The sequence below is a fragment of the Diadema antillarum genome, unplaced genomic scaffold (assembly GCF_040938485.1).
Source record: "Diadema antillarum isolate AM-2024a unplaced genomic scaffold, OU_Dant_1.0 seq00001348_RagTag, whole genome shotgun sequence".
Lineage (NCBI taxonomy): Eukaryota > Metazoa > Echinodermata > Echinoidea > Diadematoida > Diadematidae > Diadema > Diadema antillarum.
In genome coordinates this window covers 1037664-1046253 of record NW_027272113.1, presented here as the reverse complement: position 1 = coordinate 1046253, position 8590 = coordinate 1037664, and the positions used below count along the sequence as shown (strand labels likewise).

General features: G+C 37.2%; 1 non-coding gene across 1 annotated transcript; it reads left to right on the top strand.

The window, feature by feature from the left end:
• Window positions 1–4651: 4651 nt before the first annotated feature.
• On the top strand, window positions 4652–4725 carry Trnat-ugu (transfer RNA threonine (anticodon UGU)). The gene has a single exon. It is a non-coding gene; the product is annotated as a tRNA-Thr (tRNA).
• The last annotated feature ends 3865 nt before the right edge of the window (window positions 4726–8590 follow it).

The following is an 8590-nucleotide window of genomic DNA, read 5'->3' as shown; positions in this document are numbered from 1 at the left end:
TCATCGTCACCATCATAATCATCATCACCATCATCTTCAGCAATGTTGTCATCATCATCATAATCATCATCATCATTATCATCACAATAATCATCGCCATCATTATGAATTATACCAGTGAGGTGGGAGGAATATGATTATGTATATCATGTGTTTATATACAGTCATTATTTACGGGCCGGTTTTGTCCATTTTGATTTCCCCCTTTGTATTGTTGAATATGTATATTTATAGGATTTATATCTTTGCATATGTATTTATCATTATGTATATTTTCTCGTTTTTTCTATAATAATGGATGTGAAATAATTATTTCATTTTATTGGGTGGATTTAATGTAATTTATTGGTAATGAATTTCGCGAATGAGTTATTTTTGTGTGTTTCTTAGGTTAAATATATGCTGATACAAGTTCATTTTTTGGAGATTTTTTTTCGTCTCGAAACAGCTGTTCATGTATCATGTTTGTGTGTAAATGTACTTGTATACATGTATAAATTTGTGTAACTGTCAATAACCATTATTGCGGTGTGATGGACTGGGTCCACTGTATTTTTTTTCCTTGTGCGTACCTGCCTGTGGGCAGGTAGTATCCTAGGATTATTAATCGCATGCTTTAATTTGCAATGGAAATAAAGTATGTTATACAAAAAAAAAATATTATTATCATTATTATTAATGTTATTATTATTATTATTATTATTATTATTATTATTATTATTATTATTATCATTATTATTATTATTATTATGTAGGCCTATACAAAAGCACCCGTAATCAGTTGTGAAATCATGGCATGTTGAAAACGCAACAAGGCCATGGATTGTGGGCTGCATGAGGATGGGCAAGAATACCATTATTGTCTCCCATAAAAATTCATTTGAATTCTAGATATCTTTCTATATGTTTTAGTCTGTCCATGCTTCTGTATTACGAACTTTCAAACTCTAAATATCGCAACGAGAATATGATTCTTCTTATTTTTCTTTTCAAAAGCAAACTCGATCTTATAATATGCTAACAGGAAATATTAGCAGCTAATTTCATTTCCACACCAACTCAACTAAAATTCGATTTCGTCTGACGCGGCAGTTCCTAATCTCAGATCGCCACCACCCACGCATGTACGGACACAAAGCAGGCTTAATATATTATGTTCACCGCTTATTTCCCTTAATATCTCAACGCGGTTCACGTCTACATAAATCGTAGGCAGGAGCTTTATACATATATTTCATATACGAAAGGGCGAAAGATATTTGATTGCTGATATATTAAAAAAAATAACAGTAGCAGATGTATATACATAGAGTGGATGTGATGGATACAGACATTCATTTCACCTTGTAGTGAAATAGTAAACACCATATTATTAAAAAACAGCATATCTCGAGGAGGTCATAATATTCTGTAACATGTGTGGCATTTTGTGAAATGAATCGACTCTCTATCAGCTCACCAGCTGATGTCTATTAGATGACTTTTATGGATCGCTTAAGTAGGCATAAATGCCATGTATAGGGCAATAATATGGGGACTGCAGCCATTTTGATCGAGAAGGCTGCAGAGAAATGATTGAAAAAGCTGCGACCCAAGAGTCTATTATGGGCCGCGGTAAAACAAATTTCATGACATTCACTAACCAATCAGTGAATGAAAAGGGCCACAAGCAAAGCCACCGAAGGACCGCGGGAAGGGCGAAATGGGAGATAGAATACAAAACAAACCCTGTTTCTAAAGACAGCCAATAGACCATGCATATACAAATCGGCATATACAAAGAAGGTGATACACGTGCAATAGACCTGAGACTTCTCTCCCAGAGCGCGCTAAACCTGTTTCGTCCCGACAAGATGAACACTTCCGCGATGGGTACCGTGAATCGATCATTACCCATTGACTTTCCCAACACATATCATCGCTGTGATAGCTCACGCAACGGATGCTCATACTGCGTGAGTGGACAGTGATTTGTTGCATTTTCATGATGCAAATTAAGAAGAGCAAGAAGACGTCATGTAAATTGTCAAATTTGATGAGATTCTTTTTCACCCAAACTGCCTCCTCAAACTAAAATAGTGTACATTTTTTAAATGTATTGTTTATCTGCTCTATTTCTTTTATTTTGATTTCACTGCACTTTGGGTGATCACTTAGCTACCGGTCTTTCTACCTATCTCTATCTTTCTGACTGTTTATATCCTTTAATATCCATTTGTCAATCTGTTTACCAGTCATCTATCACAGTGGCGGATCCAGGGGGGAGTGCACCCCCCTCTTTAATTTTGTAAAGGCGCCCCCTCTTTCAGGAATTCCTTGATCCGCCCCTGTATCAGTAAAACTATATGTCTATAGCAACGTATTTTTTCTAAATTTCTTAACATTTGATAAATGAATAGTGATGATGTATCTCAAGAATAGTTCTGCTTAATTTTGCAGATGCATACAGGTGGATTTACTGGCAAAGCTGATAACAGCAAATCGAAATTGTCGTCATGTATTTTGCATGTGCATGTATAAGGTTTCTTGATTCCACACACAAATTAGCGTAACTCTGTGCAATGCAATTCCGTCGGCAATATCTTCTCAGGGATTGTACTACACTTAAATGTCACATCAAAGTTTACCATGTTTTTAGATTGAAAAGTTCCTGTTCAGATATCATTAGCCTCATTCAATAGTCATGTCCTTTCAGATTCAGGAGCTGTAGGAGAACACTTCACTGCCATGCTGTTACCACCAAGTCAAGGGCATATAACACAGTGTATTTACCATGAGCCCAGCAGACTATTCTGACGAAGGGTCGAAGTACAAAAGATTTTTTTTTTTCCTTAGGGGCGTATGCTTTAAATGGGACGTTCTCTGGTGTCACTTTAATTCTGTTGTCACTGTATAATCTTTGTATGTATTTTGTGTGATTAGCTTTACTATGCCGTATGTCCCCCCCCCCAAAAAAAAAAAATACAACGGGACCCTCCGCAATGATATCTTTAAAAATAGTGAATCAATCCCAATAATAATTCAGGTTATGGAACTATAACTCATTGCCCACATCTTACAGAAACCCACATTCGATTTACTTCAGTGGCCAAAGATAAATGAGAAATTTAGTAGAGGATGTCAAGGATCTCTTCCCTCCAAGTTCTGTCTATTGACTTCACACACAAAAGCGTCGAAGTGCTAAACTTGAAAAAATCAGACTCATGACATGCTTTACAACTTTTCACATTTCTCTGATGTTACCGCTTAACCAAATTGAATAAAGCTAAAATGTTATTTTTTAAGACCCTGAAGTAGCATTTAGACAGTTTAATCATATCAGGTGTTATCAATGCGAAAATAACATTGTATTTTTTTCTTTTTCTTTTTTTTTGGGGGGGGGGGCATACTGTATGTGTATAGATAGAGATCGATCCTGAAAAAAAAAATTGCTCGATGTCGCATTGTGAAACATAATGTGGAACAAAGCAAGTGGACAACGACGTTGGTTTCAAACTTGATTTCTTCCATGCATGCATTTATAGGTCCTGTTTAACTTTAGGTGTAGTGCGATTTTAAAAAATGTTGAAGATATCACTTATGATGCATATGTAATGTGTATAGACCAGTTACATGACAAAAAAAATCGTACAATATATACATGTATATATATATATATATATATATATATATATATATATATACATATTGAAACAAGGAAGGAAAAACTGACCAGAAACAACTGTAATAATAAATAGCGAAAACTTTGAGCAAAGAAAATGGGTTTTCATCGGAATCGAACCCGAGACCTCCGGATTACTAGACCGGTGCTCTACCGACTGAGCTATTGAAAGCCCTAGATCGGTGTTCGTCCCAAACCCTTAACTTTCTTTGCTCGTGTGGTCAGAAGCTACAGTGTGTGTATGTGTGCACACACACACACACACACATTAACCTGACATAAACCCAAATGATGTAAATCAACTTTGGAATTAATGTGAGGGATCGCCGAAGCGATGCAGCTTTTTGTAATATGTTTTGAAACAAGGAAGGAAAAACTGACCAGAAACAACTGTAATAATAAATAGCGAAAAATGGGTTTTCATCGGGATTCGAACCCGTTTCTAAACGTATGTTTCTAAACATATGACAAAAAGCTGCATCGCTTCGGCGATCCCTCACATTTATTCCAAAGTTGATTTACATCATTTGGGTTTATGTCAGGTTGATGTGTGTGTGTGTGTGTGTGTGTGCACATACACGCACTATAGCTTCTGACCACACGAGCAAAGAAAGTTAAGGGTTTGGGACGAACACCGATCTAGGGCTTTCAATAGCTCAGTCGGTAGAGCACCGGTCTAGTAATCCGGAGGTCTCGGGTTCGAATCCCGATGAAAACCCATTTTCTTTTGCTCAAAGTTTTCGCTATATATTATTACAGTTGTTTCTGGTCAGTTTTTCCTTCCTTGTTTCAAAACATATTACAAAAAGCTGCATCTCTTCGGCGATCCCTCACATTTATTCCAAAGATGATTTACATCATTTGGGTTTATGTCAGGTTAGTGTGTGTGTGTGTGTGTGTGTGTGTGTGTGTGTGTGCACATACACACACTGTAGCTTCTGACCACACGAGCAAAGAAAGTTAAGGGTTTGGGACGAACACCGATCTAGGGCTTTCAATAGCTCAGTCGGTAGAGCACCGGTCTTGTAATCCGGAGGTCTCGGGTTCAAATCCCGATGAAAACCAATTTTTTTTTGCTCAAAGTTTTCGCTATATATATATACATTGCATTGCAATAGAGCGTGACATTTAAGGAGATATCACAATTTTTCTCATTAGACCACACACTGTAGACGGTTTAGTCTGAAAACATTTTTATTATAACTATTGTGTTCACATTGTGTACTATTAACAATACATTGATTATACTGGTTCAATTTTCTACGTTGTTTTTTTTTTCTATTCCTAACTCACATTTCAGAACTATTTTGAAGCACTAATGATGAGTTTTTGTTTCATTTGCAAATGGTTAATTATGCCTTTAACTTTGGTACAACACTTGGTATGTGGAAATATTGTCCCAGTGACAAAGCCCCACAATACAAAATTTCTGTATCTTGGGAGCAATACTAATGTGTAGGTCTACAGTGTAAAAAGTGGCTCAATGAGAGCGGATGCCGAGGTGAGACGTGACGGGAAATGCGACATGCCAAAACTTGTACAGTACACCATTTGGTGATAACGATAGTTTATAGGTTGAACAGGGTGAGGGAAGATAGAAAGTAAGACAAAGAGGGAGGAAGAAGAGGGAGAAGGAAAAATGAAGATGGAAAGCCATCATGGGGCGTCGCTACGGTGATGGGGCGATTGAGTTGTGCATTGATCTTTATTTTACAATCCCCTTTATGGGAAAATTGCTTCTACGTTCATGTATTTTAGTCTGATAAGCAGTTGTATATACACATTTTTTTTTTCTTTTACGTCCTATACAATTTACATTTGACCTGCTAGAACACTACAGTATCTGAGATTAGCAAATACTAGAATGTTTCATCCGCTATTACTCTAGTAAGTCAAGTAGCCTCAGGCTAGCTCCTTCCTTGTCCGACACAATCTTTGATGCGATGTTCATCATCAAAAATCTGAATACGTTGAACGTTATACAAAGTGACTTTTATGTGCGTAGTGCCTTTATGGACGCGAGAAACAATGTGTATCCTTGCAGATACAACGCAATGCATTGCCCATAATCATGTTCGTATAAAATGCCACCCAGTGCGGATCATATTCTAAAGTGCCTGATAAGAGCCCTATTGCTGCAATGAAAAATCGTGCGGAATTAATACCGAGACATCACTTAGATAAAATTGTACTTTGAAGAACATTTAGTTTCACACAACTCATTCAGACAATGGCAGGGTATAGTTTCGCATTCTCATCACGTGCAGTAGGGCCCTTTCTCCTTCCAACAACGACAACAGATTCACCAGAAACAATTACTTGGGGAGCCTACTCATTTCTTCTTTTACAGTGATTTAAGGAGTTTACATGTTGTAACAAAATACAAAAACTGGGTAAAAAAACCTGGTTGAGCGGAAATGATGCGCCCACATGCACAACAGCTGCGAAATCGTCTAACGGGTTTCGGCGTCAAGTAGGGCTACCATAGGCCCTACTCCTCGGGAAAAAGAAAAAGGGGTAAACAGGGGATGTCTACATCACAGTTGAAACAAATCATGTGGCTTTCAGCAAAATTGCCCTCAGAACACGAAGTTGTTGGTCGATGTTAATTGATGCGTATGCGTTCAAACGTAATATTCTTCATTTGAACCTATAGTTTTTGCATGCGTTTCCATCCAAGACTAGTCATCTCATACATGGCTTAGATGTCATGGCGGAAACCAACAACAATAAGACGTCAACCAAGTCCTTCCTCTTCTTTGATAAAATAATCATGTTACATGTAAATACATACATGCATGATTACCTTTGTCGGACAATATTCATCATGACTTATTGTATACTTGATCACATAACTCGTATGACATTCGAGTTTTGTTGAAGTTGCAGAAACATTTCAGAATTTTAGAATCTCACACGAAATGGGTACACATCTTAAATATATATCGTGCATTCTCTGGGAAAATAATGCCTTGAGATACTTTGCACATCTCTCCGGTCAGGGATAATCCTAAGTGTTCAATCACTATTAACGTTCACGGAAATGAAAGTAGTGGAATAGAAATAACGAAATAAAGAAAAAGAACTGAAGTAACTGTTAATTGATTATAATTATATTTAGTATGATCACAAAGGTATCGAGTGATGTTCTCAACTGCTTATTGAAAAAAGTACTTCATTGCTTCCTGTTAAACCAAGGACATTGTAGCGAGATAGTAACTGTACACCAGTGAATTACTTGTATTTCGATACATGCTCAGTTTCACTCATATTATCCGAGCAGAAAATGGTCATGATGTAGTTGCGCAGTTTCACTGTGCACATGAAGGCTTTCAACGATTTTCAAGGAGAGTCGTGACTTGAGGGGTTGAAACTCTTTCATTCGCGTACAACGCACAAAGTTTAGTTGTCATAACTTTGTTTAAACCACCGCATTGTAGACTTTAAAGTAAATGTAGTCAGCCAGTGGTATTCTGTACTTCAAAACCTTCCACCGAAGCTTGAATGATATTGGATATACACGATGGAGAGGAGGGGGACTTTCAGAGCAGTGTTGTTTGTTTGTGTCATTCAAAGTGCGTACATCACGTCTTTCCGTCGAGAAGCTCACAAAACTTGTAGGTATTACAACATTGATATATATAATCCTTCAAATTTGGAATTTTCTATCTCCTTTAAATTCACGTGATAGACAAACTGCCGTTTGGCAATTCTAATGTCGAGAATTGGAGAATGACATTAGGCTTCTTTTCACATGTTTCAAGTGCACCGAGTCATTCGTATACGAGACAGATGGGCAATTTAAACATCACGGCAATCACTGTGATCGATGATGGGATGAGATTCTATTATCATAACCTAAAACTATGAAGTAAGACTAAATATAGGATATTATTATTTATGATGATTTCAAATATGGAGGTAACTGCTGTCTGTTTTCCAAGGCTCCTTAGGGTTTCTATTCATTGTGTGACATACCGTATTGATTAAACAAACAGCCCGGCAGTGGCGGCAGAAAAGCAAAAGAAAGTAAATGAAAAACAAAATACGGGTCCTTATAGTATAACCCGTGCCAAATATCTTCAAACTTCAACTTAGACATTGCGATAGAGGGAAATATCATGTCTGCGTTTGAGTAACATAACCGCAGCATTTCAGAGTCCTTGTTGGTATACTTCGAAGAAAATTAGAGCACAGATTCAGTTTAAGCCGGTGAAATTTTAGTCAAGGCCATTTAGAAGAAACTATTTAGTGAGGATATAATATAAAATAAAAAGAGAAACGCTATTTCCTTGCATAAAATCTAATATGTTGAGCTGCCATGAGGATGTCCATGCATATAGGACTGTGCTTTTTTTTCCTATTCTTCATTCTAAGACAAACAATAACCACTTCATTGTACTGAATTCCTTTCCGCTTTTCAAATCTCCTGCAGTCTTCACTCTCAATTGTTCGGGGAATCCACTACAGAAGATGATATTTTGTGATGAAATCTGCCTCCTTAGCGGTGATAGTTGGGTTTTCCATGCTCCTCGTGGAAGCCGAATTCTCACTGAAATCAAGTTCATCAATCAGACCGGGACTGGATTTGAATTTCTGGATGAAATATCTAAGAAATCCTTTTGGACCGACATAAATCTCTCCGAGATTTCCCCCGCTTTATCAACTGGCCACCAGGTAAAGCTACAAATAGTCGCCTCCCAACTCAAACCAGTGAAGTTCAACGTGAGCGCGAAGTGTTACGAAAGTAAGTAACGATGTTTTCGATATGACCGTATAAATGCTGTATTGTTCCTTTCAAAAATGATAATCGAACGCCTTTAAGTTATTGATATCGGATTCAGGCTGACAATCGACGTTGGTAATTATGCTGTAAAAAATATTGACAAAGGACTGAACTAAGAAGATAGGCAATAGAAGTAAAAAAAA